This window comes from Falco rusticolus, chromosome 1 (genome assembly GCF_015220075.1).
Source record: "Falco rusticolus isolate bFalRus1 chromosome 1, bFalRus1.pri, whole genome shotgun sequence".
NCBI classification, from domain to species: Eukaryota; Metazoa; Chordata; class Aves; order Falconiformes; family Falconidae; genus Falco; species Falco rusticolus.
The window spans coordinates 95,108,953-95,127,398 of NC_051187.1; positions in this window are offsets into that span (position 1 = coordinate 95,108,953).

Sequence of the window (18,446 nt, forward strand, 5' to 3'; positions counted from 1 at the left end):
GAGGATAAAGTAAAGAATCCTATCAGGTTTAGTTATTACAGTTCTCACCAGGAGCCCTACCTCCTAAAGTAAGCCTGCTTTTACTAGAGGAAAAAGAAAAGAACCACTTAGGGCCTAGTATAGGAAATAAAACTGTTTTCAAATCCGTGCTCTTGTTGTCGTACAAAGGGATTCAGTCCCATGTCAGTAGAGTTGTTGCATGTTGGATCTGGTGTTGGAGTTCTCTTAGTGTGTCACTGAATCTGTTCTGCTTTGAACAAACCAGTTATCTGTTTGCTTGACTGAAAACTGTTTGATTCTACAGTCTGGAGATCAGGGTATGTGTTAGTCACCTGAGAAAGTGAGGTTCAAGACCTGCTTCCAAGTGACCAGAAAATCTGATTTGAAAAACCCTGGTGTTCTTTTACAGGTTTAGCAGTGCAGTCATTTTCCCCTGTACATCTTTTTTTCTTAAATTTGTTGTTAAAATAAAGTCTTCAGAGATTGATCTTGCCTCTTGGAATTCTCAAGAGAATTGATATATAAATTCTGTAATGAAGATGAAGACTTGTCCTCAGGTGCACGGAAAATCATTCTGTTAAACAGCCACTACAGATAAGACTTACAGGGGCAAAGGTAAGGAATTTGTTCATGTGGTCACGTATTTGTTTTAGACTGTTGAGGTAACCTATGATTTCCTGAGGATAGCACAAAGACTAGTGCTATTCAAATGTTGCAGTAATCTGAAGAACAATAAACTTTATCTTTCCACATGTTTAATTAACTGTATTCCCTTCGTAGTGTAATCCTACTAGACTAGAAGCAAATGGACAATGCTTTTGCTTTCTGCTTTAGAAATGAGTGGCATTTGTGATGTCCCCTGTGGCAGCTAATCTATGCTAGGTTCAGTGCTCCAGTTACTTAACGTTCAGAATATTGAAATGCAGAAGGAGGATGGAAGGTGTCTTCCATCTGTGGCTTCCAGGTAGTGTATGTTAATCTTGAGGTGATGTTATTTTGATCAGCAGCATGAAAAACAACATGCTATTTGCCCCAATTTCTAGTTACTTTGTTTTTCTAAGAAGTATTATTAGAGCAGGAAGATGAACTAGTGAGTAAAGCAGATGAGAGTTCTAGATCTTTTTTTGGTGGTATCTAGAAGTGAGTCTCTCTAAGTTAGTTTATTAAATAATATTTAGAACATGTTTTCAATCTATGGTAATCCCTTGAGAGAGATAACATGGAATGCATATGGTCTTATTAGGAAACTATTTAAGAAACTAATATTTAAAAACAACCCATTTATAACCTATGACCAAATTATTGTTTGTTCATCTCTTGCCTTAAGATACTGTGCAGTTCTGTGCACTGAAACAATTTCTCTGCTTTGTTCTGCAGAGGGTTATAATTTCTTTAGTTCTCTTTCATGGTTGGTGATCACTGAAATTTTGGAGAATTGTAATAGATATGTTAAGAGTGGTATGAATGGGAGTGTCTGGGAGTTGGAGGTATCAGAAGGAGCAACAGCAGCAGAAGGGCTATAAGAATGGCACGTGTTGAAGTCACCTAGATTAGCAGGTCATCAAAATCCTGACATGTGTCTGTGTGCAGGTGGTCAGGATGCGAAGGACCTGAGCAAATGAGCAAATCTTGATCGCTGTTGGAGGCAGGACAAAATGGACAGACTGATTATTGACAGTTCATAAAGGGTACAAAAAGGCCTACCCAAAACAAGCACATGGTTGCCAGCCTAAGAGGAGCGCAGAGTGGTAAGAACTCAATAGCTGGTGTCCCTTTTTCTGTGTATTGTCACAAGGAGTCCTAGACAGACCTCCTGGATTCAATAGTCTTGGCACCTGAATTTTGCACAGACTGCTTGGTCACACACATCCAGGTGCTTGTGAGTATGTGGATATGAGGGTGAGAGTGAATGAAATCAGTCTTGTTTTAAAATGAAATCGGCTTATCTTCTTACACTGCCTGGCTTTACGGTTTGCTATGTTGCTGCTGCAGTGCTGATTCCATCTATCCTTTGCCATTACTATGTATGTAGCCAGGTATTTTTTTAAAGATTGAAAGGATGGACCCAGTCTAAAGAGAGCATGAAGGGAAAATGGAGAGCAAGAACGGGATGCAAAGATTTTTAACAGTGTATCTGATGAGATAATTTTGGAAGAGTTAAAACACTAGTCCAGAGTTTAGGGGTATGTTGATTTCTGTCATATCTATTAATCATCTAAATTCCACCTTTGATTATCCCTTTAAAAGGTCACTGGAGGCCCTTAGCTATAATCAAAAGCAAAATTTTTAGTTACATTCCTACTGTATTTATGGCAACAGTAAAGTCAGACCTACTTCTTGTCTGATTTCTCAGCAGAACTTATGACAGAGATTGGACATATTGTGGTCATGCAGGGTCAATGATATCATGACTTAGAATAAATGGATAAAAGGAGTTCCTCGTATTCAATATCAATGTCCAGACTACAGTATAAAAAGATACAAACCAGCAGAGCTGAGTGCTTCATATGAATTTAAAAAGACCTTGATCTTCCTAAAAGGGCGCCCTGCAAATAACAAATGACTAAGGCTTTCAGTTTCCCAGCTACATGTTTCACTTCTACCTATGTTCTAAGTTGAAGCTCCCTGCTTAGTAGATAAGTCTCAGTGTTGATCTCTGCCTTCTAATAAAAGCAGCCACTAATCTGAAATCAGATGTGACTATATAACTGGGCTTTCACTTTTCAGTTACTTTGCACCCAGATAACTATTCCTTACTAATTTTGAGTATTATTTCAACTGCAGGGATATCTACAATGCTACATGTACTGCACTCCCAAATGAAAATAAATGGTTTGAACCTCAGAGATTCACATTGCTGGTGATCCATAAGTACATGGCTAATTACAGTGTGTATCGGTTTCTTCCCTTTTTCCATCTATTAAATTTTAAAATACTTTAAAAAATAGAATTAAAGGGGGGTTTTTTGATGTGACGAATCACTGCAACTGGCAGAAGTATTGAAATGATGCCATGTCATATAACATGTGTTAACCTTTTATAAAGATGCAGTCTATATTTTGGAGTTTGAAGTTACTGAAGGTTGAGAGAAAATAGGATCTGATTTAAATCAAGAGATCTCATGGAAGAAAGACACTCTGAGAGTTGGTTTGAGTTGTTTTTCAGGGAGACAATAGATTGAGTTGACTAAAGTGTAAGGAATTTCAAAGAAATTGCGGCTGGAGGAGAGTGAAGAGACACTCTGTCTTCTCTTTCGTGTCTTCCCAGTTTATTTTATCTGTGTAGATTGCTGGTAATTCTCTGACCTGGAGCTTGATTGCTCAGTACTGAGTGAGGGAACCTTATCTGTCATGGTCAAGTATGTTTACTGGCACAATCTCAACTCTAGCCAAAGTCCTGTGCCACCCTGTCCTTAACCCAGATAAACTGATCCAGGGTCAGCCTTTGGTTCTGAAGTCCTGGGCGAAGGAGATCTCCCAACAAGGGGAGGGTGCTTCTCTCCTCTTCTCCCTCCTATCTTAATACTGACAGCTACAAAACCAAAGCTTAGAAGATGTCAGTGAAACATCCTCATCGGATTAATTTCTTAACATTAACATCAGCAGAAGTCTGCAAGTCTTTACAGTCAATAAGAGTCAAAGAGGAGTAGTAAACAGATACAAGAAAAAAGTTTACAATTTCTTGAAATAAAGTGGATTAACAAAAGCACCAATTCCCTGTTTTGTAGAACAAAGAAAGTTTCATCAGGAACTGATTGCAAAAGCTGCCCCTTACCCAAGTGAGGCTGTGCCAAAGTCTCTAGGTGTGTTGGAACTGGGTTGTCTCAAAGTAAAGCAAGGTAGAACTTCAAAACGAGTGCATCCCTGTAAATTACAGTTTGGGGGCGGAAGGGGGAGTGGGTCCTGCAGTGAAATTTACACCTTTTGTTTTCCCACAGTGTTTATTGACTTTTTTCTGTTTCTGTGTTAGAGATAGAGACTTTGAGATTTAAGGTTCTATAACAGACCCAAACTTTCCTTTTAGTTTTTTGTCTTGTGTTAGAGATTATATATGCTTTTTGTTCTTTAATGTCCCTCAGACATGCTGACGTGCTCATGACAACAGCACATGTGGCTCGGTTATTGCTGCATTGAATTGGTAATTTGAGTTGAACTTTACTTTCTAGAACAGGATTGTCTAATCTGTAGTGAGCCATTTTCAGTAAAACACCAGCAAGGTTAATTCAGTGTGCTGTGGCTGCATTCCCTTTCTACTATGCAAAGTATTGTATATAGGAAGACTAGTTCTCAGTGCAGTCATCTGGCTGGAAGTGTCATTATGTGCATGTCAGGTCATCTTATGTTCTAAGTTGTGCAAGGTGAAATCTATTTTAAATGAACAACCTGTATTCTTCAGTCAGTATTTCTCTTGTTCATCTGCTGTTCACCATATAGTGTGATCTTAAGCTGTGTGTCATGGGTGGGACTTTGCTGCAGCTGTGGCTAAACTGCTGTCCTCTGCCCTGCAGCTCCAAAGCTGTGCTAGTGACAGCCTGAACTCACAAGGGGGCTCTTGTATCCTCAGACAATTAATGAGTGTAATATTTTGAACATGTGAGAAACTGTAGGTCACTCATAGTAAATGAAATGGCCCACTTGCATACATCTGCAAATGCTTTTAACAGAAATCTGTCTTCACTGTTCTTGATTCTCTCTCGGGCTGGGATCTTTCCACAACTTGAGACTGGACAGATACTTCTCTTTCTGCACACTTTGTGCCTTGGGGAGATAGCCGAAGTTTGTGTTCAGGTGATGGCATTTTAAAACAAGCCATTGAGTTGACATCAGAGAAAGGTTTAAATCTGGAAACTATACTTGCCTCCCTTACACAGGGCTTAAAGGAGAAAGTGCAAATTCAGACTGAATCAGCTTGACTTCTGCAAAATCAGCACTTGATGGGTATTCTGCAAGGTGCTGACTCATGCCCTGATTTGAGTATTTCCAGTTATGACTATTTTTTCTTGCCTTTGGGTGTCATGTGGTTTTGAATATCTTAGGATACGTGGAAGTACAGAATGAGAGCAGCTTAACTTTATGGAGCTGTTCTGTGAATGTTTGGGAGGCAAGTTGGTGAGGGTTTGTTTTTTTGGTGAGGGTTTTGGTGTTTGTTTTTTTTAAACTCAAATAACTTATTGTTGGCCATTATAGTTTCATTTGTGATCTAGGTCTATGGATTTTAGCATGTGTGTTTTATCAGGTAATTTCATTACTACATTTCCAAATCTAATATGAAGAAGGCAAACAGGTTCGAAGCTCTTAACAATGCTTAAAAGGGATTGGGGGGGCATTTTATAGCAAAATGCTGTGACTCAGAAATTAAGTATTACTGGGCTGCAGCAACAGTCGAACAAGAGACTTCTAGGTGCTGCACAGAACACTCCTGGTGTTTTAAGGGGATAGCATTTTTCCGAGTCCTCATTAAAGCATGGGCATATGTTTGCCTTGGTAACTATATTCTTTTTCCAAGCCCTGAATTATTGCCCTCTTGTTTGTTACCATCGTTCTGGGATGGATTTTGTGACTGCTCCTTAGCTGACCTATTGTGAAGTCAGTGTTGCCTATACCACTTTCTATACAGCATAAGCTGATCCAGGTGTCTTTGCTCACAAGAACTTTTCTGCTGCTTATGCTTGAAGAGTAGTAGTAAACATGCAGGGAAGACAACCTCTTTGCTCAATTTAGATTCACAAGAGGATACCAGACTTGGCAGCAAAATAAAGATTCATCATGATATTATGTCACTGGCGTGTCAATGCTGGGAAGTGATGTCAGTTGAGGTTGTTTTCTGAAGCTCCCTCTCCCAAGAGAATTTTGTTTTAAATTCAATCTCTTTGCCAAATAGTTTGAGTTACTAGCATTGTGTGTCAGCTACAGCAGTATCTGAAAATACCATCACTGCGACAAATTGTGGTCAGAAAGTACTACTACCTGTTTTGGAGGGTGAGAAACAACTGTGGCAGGACATGGATCATGCCACACAAGACCTTCCTTGTCTTTTATTCTTCCAACTGTTGCTTTGATACAGCAGACTTCTACAGTGAAAGTCTGCTTCTCAAGCCAACTCTTAATATGAGGTCAGAATTTGCCTTTTCTAAGGGCCTGGGATTTGCCCGTAGGGAAACAGCAGCAGTGGAAATCCTGTACTGGTTTCCGTGGACAGGGCACTGGGCTGCTGTTTTCCAGCCTCATTTTTGGAGATTGCTTCCACTGTGTCTATCATAACCTTATTTAATCCTAATGCAAATTTCATTGTTATTTACCGTAATGTTGTAAATACCACACATCATTATTGTTAATGCTTTAGATAATGGCCTGTGATATTTTGTTTGTTTGTTTTAGAAAAGGACGATGTCTCATTCACTTAAAATGTCGGTACTCCTCCAACATATCTACAAGCCCTCTGAAAATGTGGGGCTGACACAAGGTACTGTAGCTCCATGATGGTTGGAGTTTTGTTTTCAGATGTGAGAGAAAGTATGTCATAGGTAGCCAGCAAAAATTTCGGGCACGGACTTTGAAAAAATATTGTGTTGCAGACAGCTGTGTAAGCTGCATAGGTGACACTTGTTTCAAATTTGTTCTCTAGTTCTGCAGAAAATGGAGAAAATGTCATGTGGCAAAAATAAGTCAACAGTATATTTGTAATCTAATAGGTTACTTAGTTAACTTAAACTTTGGGTTACAGGTAAAGCTCAGTTCTGATATTTTTTGTCTGCATGCTTCATACTCATGTTCTCCAGTTATAACTCATCTAACAGTAAGGACTTGTGTCCTTGACAAAACTCTTTAGTTTAATGCTTAATTTTAAACACTTGCAGTTCTATAATAGATGATTTTGAAGGAGCTGGTTGGTAACGTGAGGGAGGTTGCATTTGTGTTTTCAAAGGACTTCCTATTTAATCAGAATCGAGGGTTATTTTAAGTATAATTATTTTCAGAATCTTGTTTTCTTAGTTTATGGAAGTATTTTAAATAAAATGTCAAATATTTGATAGTGACAGTTAGACTAAATGGGGGGTGCGGGAGACATCTTTTTCATTCTAGTAGGCTTTCCAAGTGTTATTTTAAAGCATTTTTCCAGAGTTGAGAAATTCTCTAAAAATAGTTTTGTTTTGTCAAAGCAGGAAATAATTTGAAAGGGTTGAGAAGAATAGATAAGTGAGAACATCCATGAGAAGTGAGAGTACAAAGTTTGTCTTCCTACGCAGACGTTATCTACATTATGGTGAAAGAGTTTTTGTTCCAAGTGTTGCGATCCTCCTAGTGTCTTTCATTTCTCCATCACAATACCTGATTATGGGATTGCCTTTAGACATTTACTGCAGTAAATACGTAAGGGAGGCATTATTTCTGTTGTTACACATTGCTGGAAGTTGTTTCTTTGGGTGGAAATTAACTAACATTTCCTCGGTAATGTTTGGACAGATATTCATAGTTTCAAATAACTCAAAATCATTTAGCTAACAGAAGAAAAACTTCTTACCAGAAGAACTTGATTCTTTCCTAGACGCTTGCAGCAAGGAATGTTACAGATCCCTGAACACACTATTTGAGTTGCATACTCACTGCACTCTTGACATGACTCGTGTTGCAGAGGCTGCCTTGAGAATGAAATTAGTAAGCAAAGTCCGTATCAAACATATGCCAGACAAAGGGTCAGACACAAGGTGTGGTACATACCATTTCATGTTTTCTACATATCCCCATAATCTTTAACGGTGGAGTGTTTTTCGGAACGGGAGTTTTCTGGGTGCTTTTGATGGAGGGGAAAGTATTTGGTAGGTACTGGCTGAGAGGCTGTTTCTACTAGCATGAGTGGGGTATAAGAAGGTCCAGAGTTGGGAGTGGATAAAGAATCCCAAAGGGTCAATCATCAGTAATTTGGGCAGAACATGGAGAGTGGGAGGTGAGTGTGGGAGGAAATGGGAGAGATGTAAGTGGAGACAATACTGGGCAAAGCTGATGATATGAGACCTTGTGACTTGAAAATGGGAGCCAGCAGAAGCTTCTGGAGCACCCCATTTGACAGATGCTAAAGGACATTGTGTCAGAACAATTTGGTTCCGGTATGGAGTGTACCCAGAGAGCTGCTACTTTTTCTGGTTGATGTTCACATGTAAAAATGACAATTAAAAAAAGAAAGGGAAGAGGGGGTGGGGGAAGAAAAAAGGCTGTAAGTAATTTTCTTTAGCAGACTTCCATCAAGTAGGAGGCCCAAACACATTGCTGTTCTTATCAATGCTGATACAATTAGGTCAGCAATTCTGCAGATTTTATTTATCTAACGGAATGTGTCAGCCCTTGCCAAGGTGCACCATTTGCTGTATAGGAGTGGTAGGCATATTAAAGGAGTATAAAGTTGCCCTGCATCTAAAAATAGAAGTTTCTGGCAGAAAGAAAATTGAAATCTGCGTCATACATTTTTATTTTAAGGAAATTAACTGTAAATCAGATCTGGACGTAAGAAAGGATTTGTCTTAAATAGAAACACAGTGTTTGTATTTGAAGGAGTGTATCTGTAAATCATATCTGGATAATGAAAGGTTTATTTTCAAAGTGTTGTAGGCAAATGCTGATAATACTAATGCAATGTCAAATGTGTAATGCCTCTTTCTTTAAAATCTAATTGAAGTTTCTTTATCTGGGAAAACATGAATCAAAATAGAGCACACCTTTTTGATGTCTCCCAATACATGCCCAGTACTGTTTCTGCACGCTGATAAGGCTATCTGTCATCCACTTAGCTCTGGGTAACTCAAAAGGTTCACATAGGCAGGTGAAGCTGTGCTTTAAAAAGCCCTGTGCTGCATCACTTAAAAAAGAAAATCTAGACGGTTGTCCTTGTTGTAGTATATGCAGTGACTTAACATAGTCTTGCTTTGTGCTAATCCATTAAATGCCTAATGTCCAAGTTAAATGCCTAAGTTAAGTTCCTTTAAAAATGTGGACCAGTGTGTATGATTCCACAAAGAAGATACGGCATAGTTGTGGATGTGTTTGGATTTATAAAAATAAGCTACTGGCTGGTGAGTGCCTGTGTACACAACTCTCATTCAGTAGCACATGAGAGGTAGCTACTGTGCAGTGATAGTGGGGTCGCTGGCGCTATGTGATAAAGAGCAGCTTTTGTGGAAAGGCTTGTGTGCTGTAAATCCACACCCTACCTTAGGTTACGGCAACTCATTTAGCTAGTCATGTCTTCATATCTTTCTATCAAGTAGAGTTGTTTTTGGTAAAAGAACAACCTGAACCTTTTTAATATAATTATAATGAGCGAACAGAAAGTATGTGCAGAAAAAATGCTCAGGTTTCATTGGATGATGTAACTCTGCATTGGTTCTAGTTATTCCTGGGTTCACCAGGACTAACTGGATATTTTGTTTGTCTGTGAGAGGTTTTGCACACCAGGCAGGTAGCTTGGAAAGTCTAGGCTTCGGTCAGGAAAGTTTTCCTGAGAATGGGACTGAAGCATTTGGGCATATGTTCCTATTGTTATGAGCACATCTGAAATGTGTGTGGACCTCATGCATGCTAACGACAGATTGGTGTAGGTTTTGGTGAAAGGCATGATTTTTATTTTTACTACCCCTGGATAAAAAAATTGCTGGCCTTCAACCTGCTTGCTGCAGTCACTGCACATGTTATAGGGTTGGTCTGTGTATACAGAGTGGCCGTTTATCCAGGATTTCTAGATACTTGGTAGCCCCATTGGAGCAGCAACTACCTAACGTCCAGAAAACACAGAGAAATGGCAAAAAAAAACACCCCAACCTAGAGGAGAAGAGGGTCTGTGTGGAAAAAAAACTGCAGTAGTTTGGTGGTACTGCATCCTGGCTGCTGGATAATTTGCATGGTTTAGTACACAATGTACTGCAATTATTTTAAAGGTTCAGGTGTCTTGCACCTTCATTACTTCTGAAAGCCAAACTTTAATTTTGTACCAGGGGACAGAAACCATGGAAAGCTTTTGATGCTGTCCTTTTTCCTTTGTCATTTTTGCTTCACCTGGAAACATTATTTGTGACTTAAGATTTCTGATTAAACCCGTACTTCCCCATTTCTGACTAATAGTATTGTGATGCTAAAGGAATATTACCGTGCCTTCTTGCCTAGTCCTTCGGCTGTTAGACCCAGCTAGGAATAGAGCTCGGACTGTTAAGAGTGTGAGAGCCCAACAGGAGAAGACAGAAGCATTTTTCTCTTTGAGTAGACAAAGCTGTTCAAGCAGAAGATGTGAGATCCACTCTTTCGTATGAAACAGGAGAGGGGGGGAAAAGGAGGAATTATATTGTGACATTTGATTTCAGAAACCTTCTGTGGGTTTGCTGTGCTACTGGGGAGACTAGGAGCTGGGGGAGAATGTGGCTGGAGTGAATATGGGCCGTAAGAAGCCAGCTCTACTCATTACTTTTATTACTTATGTATTTTGACTACACAAAATTTCTTTTTTCCCCCTCTGTTCAACCTACGCTTTTTCAGTCTACCTTCAGTATGTATATTTACTAACCTGTGTTAAAAGGGATCTCTTTGCTAGTAACTGCTTAAAAGTCAGTTTCTAAGAATATTTCACCTATTCAAATTGTTTGCAATAAGATGCAGAAAATGAGAACACAGATTAGGTGGAACTGTTTTTAAAGTAAATGAGTGGAAAATATTTACAAGCTTCATTGTTCTCTGACTGTAAATGCTGCTATTGAATTCCTGTTTGTTTTCATCTTAAGTAAACATTTATTTCTGGGAGCCTTCAAGCAGTGTTTTTCTTTATATCAGATGCGCACTTCAAATGCCAGTGTCTTTTGCTTAATGACCTGCCAGAGGCCTCGTTAGGCTTTCTTTGACCTAATCATTATGTTTGGGAGTCTTCTGATATGAAGATGTGAAGGTCAGCCAGTGTCAGTAATCTTGCCCCATGCTTTGACTGGAATTCATCCTCAAACTGCTTTGGGGAAGTGTACTTTGCTTACTGTTAACTTAATTTGGCTTATTTAAATCTGTACTGTCTCCATTTGTGCAGTCTGAAATGCTGAGATAAGCACTGGTCAGGTGCAAAGAGAGAGAGAGAAGACAGTTTTACTGCTGTAGAATTCCTGCTGTGCTGTGGCTCTTCATCTCATCGCCTTACGTTACTGCTCTAGCTGGAAGAATAAAGCACCCTTCAGCTGCATCTCTTTGCTGCCCCAAAAAATAAAGACTGGAAAAATAATGCTGGACTCATTCTGCCACCCTTTCCTGCCAGGATTAGTGGATAGAGTGTACTGAGAGGTAGGTTGGACCAAAACAAATGGGAAACTGGTAGCTAAATATTGGTTACACAGCTGACCCATCACTCAATACCTGAACACCACTGGAATTTGGGCTTAATGTATCAACTCATCCAGTACAAATCTCTGTGGTAAAATGTGATGTTTGGGGTGGATTAACGATTCCCTCTGTTAGAAATTCCTAAATTTAAAATATGAGCAGCCTTACCATTATTAGGAAATACAGGCTAACTGCCAGAACTCTTTCTGGTGGAAGGATTTGATTGTCCATAATTCTAATAGCTTTAGCTGTTTTAAGGAATTTTAACATCTCTCTTAATTGCTTTTTAAACTTTTTACGTTACTGTATTCATTTAGTAATTCTATATTATATATTCTATATAAATATATTTCTAAATAAGGTAATTAAAGAAGCTTTTTCTGCCTTTCCTGATCAAAACAATAGGGGACCTCAGCCCCATTGTAGGGCTTGTTTTGAAAATATTTAATAATTATAGGATGAATGAACGATTTGTATTGCTTATTTATGGTGCCTCATCTGGATTTGCCCTTGCCTGTGAAGCTTCATTTGGACCTAAATTAATTAGATGATTTTAATTAGAGGAAGGCCTTTGATTTGAGAGCAGGAAAGCATGTTTGCATGGAGGCTACACCCTTTTCTTTATCTGACAGCATCCTTGAATATTAGCAGCATGTAATAATTAGGTGTGTCAGGTTATGAGTTGATTCATCTTCTTTAAGTGGTCCCAGAGGAAGAGGTGGAGGACAGCTTTTTCTCCAGAGGAGGCTGCAGACACTGAGATACGTGATGTTTCTTGATTGAGTATCCTTAATTCCTGATACTTCCTTAGAATACGTAACCACTAATACTTAAGTTCTTGAGCTCTGCAACATTCCTGAAGTGCAGACACAAAGGTAGCAAAAGCTGCTGAAGTAAAAGGTAGGAGAATGAGCAGAAACACAGCATGTACGTGAAAGTGATGTAGCCCATGTTGGGGAAGCAGACTAAAATTTGTTCATTTTATAGTGGTAAAACCAAAATCTTCAGCATGCCAGTCAGCACAGCATTTGCATCCCTTCTGCATGTTTTGTATAGTTTTTGTGATTCAGCAAGTGTGTACTCTTAGTCTCTCCTGTAACTGATAAAAGTAACCAGTGCCCTTTTGAATATGGAGCCCCAAACACCACAAGCTTTACAAGTTGTTTGTTCTAGAGGTGATTTTTCCGAGTTCCTAAGCACTGTTGATCCAGCGTTGAATTCATGATAGAAGCTAACAGTGGTCTTTAGCTCTGATTTTGGATTGGAATCCAGCTACATGTGGGGGCAAGTACGTCCTGAAAAGACGTTACTATTAATTATAAAGCAGACTCAAAGTCAAGTACTTGGTTCCCTAGATTCTGTAATAGCATCTGGAAGTGGCTAACGCTTCTTAGGGTGTTCTAGCAACTTTCTGGTACGTGTCAAATAAATAGTCCAAGCACAAAACTTTGTTCAGATTCCTGTGTCTAGGCTAATGCTCCATGGTCTTCTCCTTATACCTAATTTGATTTCAGCAATTCTGGTACCAGAGAAAGAGTAGGGGCCTCAGGTGTGTAGAAGGGATGATGGCAAGGTCTTGCCTGCAAGCTAGAAGAGTTTTGTTTCTGAAGAAGAGGGTGCTGCAAACAGGAGAAGAATGAACAGATAAGAGGGTGGTGGTTTTTTTCCCTGTTCTGTTTTCTGGCTCTTCTGGGGAGGAAGCAACTATGTGTTATCCTATATTTTGAGGTCTCAGTCTGAATGAACGTGACTGGAGTGAGGGATGTCACAGGAAGGAATCTGAATTAGGAATTTGTGCTACTAATTTCTATTTGTTCTTACAAGGAATCTGCTGCTGGAAATGTACATCCTAACCCAGCTGTTTCCCTTGAAGGATAATTTTTTTTTTAATAGTTTACTGTAAAAACTTTCACAATATTGCTGTAATTTAATAAATAAAGGTTTGAAAACTTCATCACTGGAAGAAGATAGTTAAACATGGAGAAATTCATGGATAATGTTACTGATGTTTTGAACCTGTAACTGCTGTGAGATGAGCAAATAGTGTAGGATGAAGCCATGTATTTAGGTTAGCAGAATTTTTGCCTTTAAATTAGAAGATCAGACCTCAGAACAGAAGGTAAGTCCAATAACATGTTCTATGTGAGGTCAGAGTTCAGTCTTCAGATAATTCAGTGTGATGATAAGGTGTAGGCATTAGTTAACAGTCATAAAGTAGAGATAGGGTGTCATCTAGGGAGTTTTTTCCTGCTCACAAAGCAAAACCAGTAACTTGTTTATCTTATTTTTAAGATGTTAATCCCAAACACAATAAGGGAACACTGAAAGCTGACATAGGATTAAGCTTTATCAATATTAAGGCCACTTATACTGAGAAGAGGGTACTAAAGGAAAACTAAAATTGTAATGCTAATTGTAAAATTGATGGAGGGAGGGGAAGATGAGACCCAACCTTCCCTCCTCCTCTGAATTTCGTTAGGAAATTTCAGAACTTGGCCCACACCTGGCTGACGTGTTGGTGCTGTAAAACTTGTGTCCCCAGCTCCAGTTAATAGGATACATCTGGGCACTTACAGGCAAGGGAGGGAAAACATCTTGGAAGGAGTGTCCAGCTAAATATCAGCTGGCTCGTGTTCTACACTTGTGATTATTTTGTTTTCAGTCTCCTAGCCTCACCTGAAATCTTCTAAAAAGCTTTTCTTTGTTTTGTCTTTAGGATCATTTGGCACGGTAGGGGACAAGAACTCTCAGGGTGATGTCAACAAACTCTGGAAGGTGCAGATCTGGAAAAAATAAAAGATGTATTGAGACGCTCCTGTGAGAGGGCCATGGTCAGGTGAGCATGGGGAACACAAGACCTGAAGCGGTTTTAGATCACAGCACAGAGGACAACACTGCGGTAGACCAAAAATGAGTGCCTCTCCTGCAAGGGACAGACAGGAGAGTAACTCTCCACTGCTCTGGGGGAAACCTTAAACCACCACCTAAGGGCCTTTGTACAAGGAAAGGCATTCTAAATATTGGGGTAAGTCGGGGAGGGACAGGAAAGTCCATGAAGATAATGTAGGAAATACAACTTGCATTTTTACAGGGCATCCTGAAATAATGAATACCTTCTTTGAGAGGAGTGCACGATCCTCATCTGGTTTTGGCATAAACGTATCAGTGCAGATTAGTGAGTAAATACTATTTTATGGTTGCTGTAGGTTCAGTTTGTTTTTGTCCTTCCTGAAAGATAACAATCTGGACGTGCAGCTATCAAGCTGTCTTTCACAAAGAATACTTGCAGATGTATATGTAAGCATACATGTAGCAAAAAGAATTTGTTTTGCGTCCAAAAAAAATAAATCACTTTGTTGTCGATACGGTTCCTATTTGCCTGCCAGATATAAGTTCTATATCCCAAGGATAAAAGGAAAAAGCTCCTCACATTGTCATTGTGTGGCCTTAAAAAAGGCAATTTTTTCCCCCTAAATGCAAGTAAAATGGTTTCTTCTGCAAGTGAAACAGTCTTCTATAATACTTGCTCTCTCTTCCAATAAATAAGAGTTATTGGAATACAGGTCTACGGTCAGTTGATACATTCAAAGGGGTCAGTCTTCATTGCTGATCTAAACTGATTTGAGAATTGGCTGTCACTGTGGTGTAGCCCTGTCCTCCTTCCCCTGCACTGGCTGTTTTTACTCTGTAGCTGAATGTCCATAGCTGCTGGTGGCCAGACCAGAAAGACAAGCAACAAATTAATCAAGCTAATATCTGGTTTCAGATGATCTCTTCTGAGCTCAACTTCATCTTTGTTAATAAACAGTGATTTAGAAGTGCTTTCCTACTCTTAACAGTATTCATTACCACACTAATGAAATAATAAATGGATGTGAATAATTACACTTTTCTGTAATTCAAATATTTTTATAATACTGAAATAATGAGAAAAAAATGTACTTTGCAGAGGTCAATTGTCTGCCATTATCTCTCATGACAAACCAACTTCTGAAATATACTTAATGAGTTATACAGCTTCCTTAACCAGGCTAGATGAATCATTAGATAATACTAATGTCTTTTGTTTGAAATTTTTCCAGTTCTGTGTTCTCACTTGCTGTAATAAGCATTCATATAATAAACAGTATTATACTTAGGTTAAAAACACTACTCGGACTCAAAAATCAGAAGGGGATGTGCAAAATCCCTTTGTTTCCTGTAACAGAGCTGTAACTGCTTCTGGGCTAGGTGGTGGTTAATAACATGATACGAACTCCTAACTCCTGCAGGCACTCCCATTCTAAGCAAGTGTGCTGCTGTTTAAAATAGGAAGTAGCACTGTAGCTTAGACACAGTGAAAGGCTGAAAAGGCTCCTAAGCACTGGATTGGCATCCCAGGGGTTGAAGAAAAGCGTGTACTTGGTGGCACAGACTTAATTGCTCTTTCATCTCCTCCCTTTCTCCAAGCTGGCTATGTCTCTCCCCACCTCTCCAATCTGAGCCTGACCTAGCTCTGTTCCTGGTGCACCCTGGTTGCTTGATCATCTCTGCTCTTTTTAGGTATCTTCTACCAATCTCCTACTCTGGCCAGTCCCAGATGTTCCCCTGAGCTCACTATGGAAATCACTACTCAAGCTCTTTGAACTTCCTATCTGCAAACCTCTCCCCCATTCTCAGACAGAACTCATCTTTCTGGGGTGCCCTTGTTCTGTCCCCCAGCAGTGTCCCAATGCCTTTTTCCAATTTTGTTTGTTTAGCTGGTTCTATTGCTCCTAACTGTCCGTTTTGCTAATCTTTCCCTCCTTCTCAAGTATAACTTCTTTCTGCAGTCTCCCCCTCCATTCAAAGCCTTCCTGTTTCCCAGCTCTCTCACACGCTTTACTAGCCTTGCCAGCACTCCTCAGATCTTGCTCATCCTAGACAATTCATTAATTTCCAAACCCTGATCTCCTTACCTAGCCAGCCCTGATGACCAGCTATGACTGCAACTCCTCACTATTAGATAATTGATTCTTGCCGGACTCTAATCTGTTTCCTCTCCCAGCTTGTTGTTTCTACACGCTTTTGTTCAGGTGAAATGGCACTCCTTGTCCCGGTGGTGGGCAAGTGTCACCGAGGCCACCACAGGCATAGGAGGCCAGGCTTCCCTGCTCCTAGCTGCAGTGCTGTCCACCTGCTGTTGCTCTGGACACTTTGGGCTGGTGTGCGCTTTGTAATGCTGGAGTGCAGAGTCTAGAGCTGTGCTGAGATGGAGCCAGGTCAGATGGCTTTGTTTAAAGCCCATTACTTTTTATTGTTTATTTATTGTTGAGATTTTCAAGAGTTTTTGTGTAGTTCTGCTCTTTTGGGGAGTGCTTATGCTTACTGTAAGCATAGCAATACTGTCTTTTATTGCAGACTGTACATGTTCTATCAAGCTTCAAAAATAGGTTAAATTGGATTTAAACATGACAATGAAAGGCCAGGCAAAATGTCTACTGACAACTGCAACACCTGTTTCAGAAAGGCCAGGATTTGTGTCACCATGGTCATAGCTTTTTATTCCCATGCTCTGAACACTTGAAGCGTGGCACAGTGCAGTTCTCTCTGTAGGTAGCTTGTGGATACACTTCTCAAGGAATTAACTGAAAACATAAAAAGCCTGTAGCAAGTACTCAGAGGTCAAAAGGCAGCCATGTAAGCCTGTGTAAAATTTATGCTGCTTCTTGTTTACTTATAAGTCTTTGTTATATAGCATACCATTTCTCAAATAATACACTGTCGGGTCGCGTTGTTTCCCTCAGCTTTCTGGGGAGTTGGACTCAATGATCTTTATAGGTCCCTTCCAACTCAAGATACTGTATGAGTCTATGAAATTGAAGCGCATCTTGTAAGACAACATGAATGGATTCAGTTCTGTAGTAGCTCTTGCTTGATTAATTTTTTATGCTATATTTGGAGTTTTAGGGAAGTTACACACAAAACCATCATCAAAACATTAGGGAAACTAACACAAGACACCTTCTTTATTTTGTGAATGAGTCTAACGTTAAAAAAACCCAGACATCATAAGACCTTCTCTACCCTTAGCACTTCAGTGCCATGGTGGCATGGAAATTGTAGCTGTTACTTGTTTGCACTTGAGATTCTAGGAGGAATTTTTGAAGGTGAAGAGAAAGAAACCCAGGTCAGAGACCTGTACTATGCTAATAGAAAGTGAAGGAGAGTGGCAGAGGATGCAGAAAGGCGAACGCCTTTTATCAGAACTGTAAGAGAATTAAAAGAAAAAGCAGAAGGCTGGCAGTGAAGCAAAAGGAAGGTAACATACTAAGCAGAAGAGTGCAAGGGCCTGTGTCAAAGGAAGGTGGGGATGCAGCAGCTAGGCTGAGGTCATTGCAAACTTTGGCAAGACAGGTTTCATGAAATTAAATATTGCATTACATCTGAAAGTCACGTAGCATGAGATAGGGTGTGGCCCAATACCTTTTGTTTAGTAAGTATAGACATAACAGCAACAAGTTTGAGAAATCCTGCTTCTGGAGTAGCCAGCCTTTCACAAACCTGGGGCTGCAGTACTGGCGGTGTGGGACTCCCTTCACACATCCTTTGCCTGCTCTCCTGTCGCAGGGATTGAAGTGGATGGGGGTTTTTTGGTCTCTCCCACTGCAGCATCTGGAGGTGCACAGTCCTTGCCAGGTGCTGTGCAGGGGAGCCCAGGTACCTGCCTCGGGCTGGGCTGATAGGCACAGAGCTCCAGCACTCATTCATGGGTCTCCAGCCACACCACGCTCCTGCATGAGGTCAGGGGAGAGACCTTTGTCTCTTCTGGGGTGTCTGTGCATAACCTGGCACTCATTACTAAAGCCCCTTTTGGTTTTATTTATGTAAATATTTTTTCAAAATAACACAGACTAAAAAGACAAACATAGTAACAAAAAAAGATGCTTGGTTGTCATCTGTGGATTTACAGAAGTCTGTTAGGCAGAGGGACTGCACCATCTCTGTGGCCACAATATTGATCTGCTGTCTGTGGTAGGAATAATGTGGTCTTTTGGTGCATCTCTGGTGACACTGTAACTGAGGGATGGTGAACAGAGCTGAATGTGAGCAAGGTTTGTGTGATTTGGCTGTTTGCTCATTGGGAAA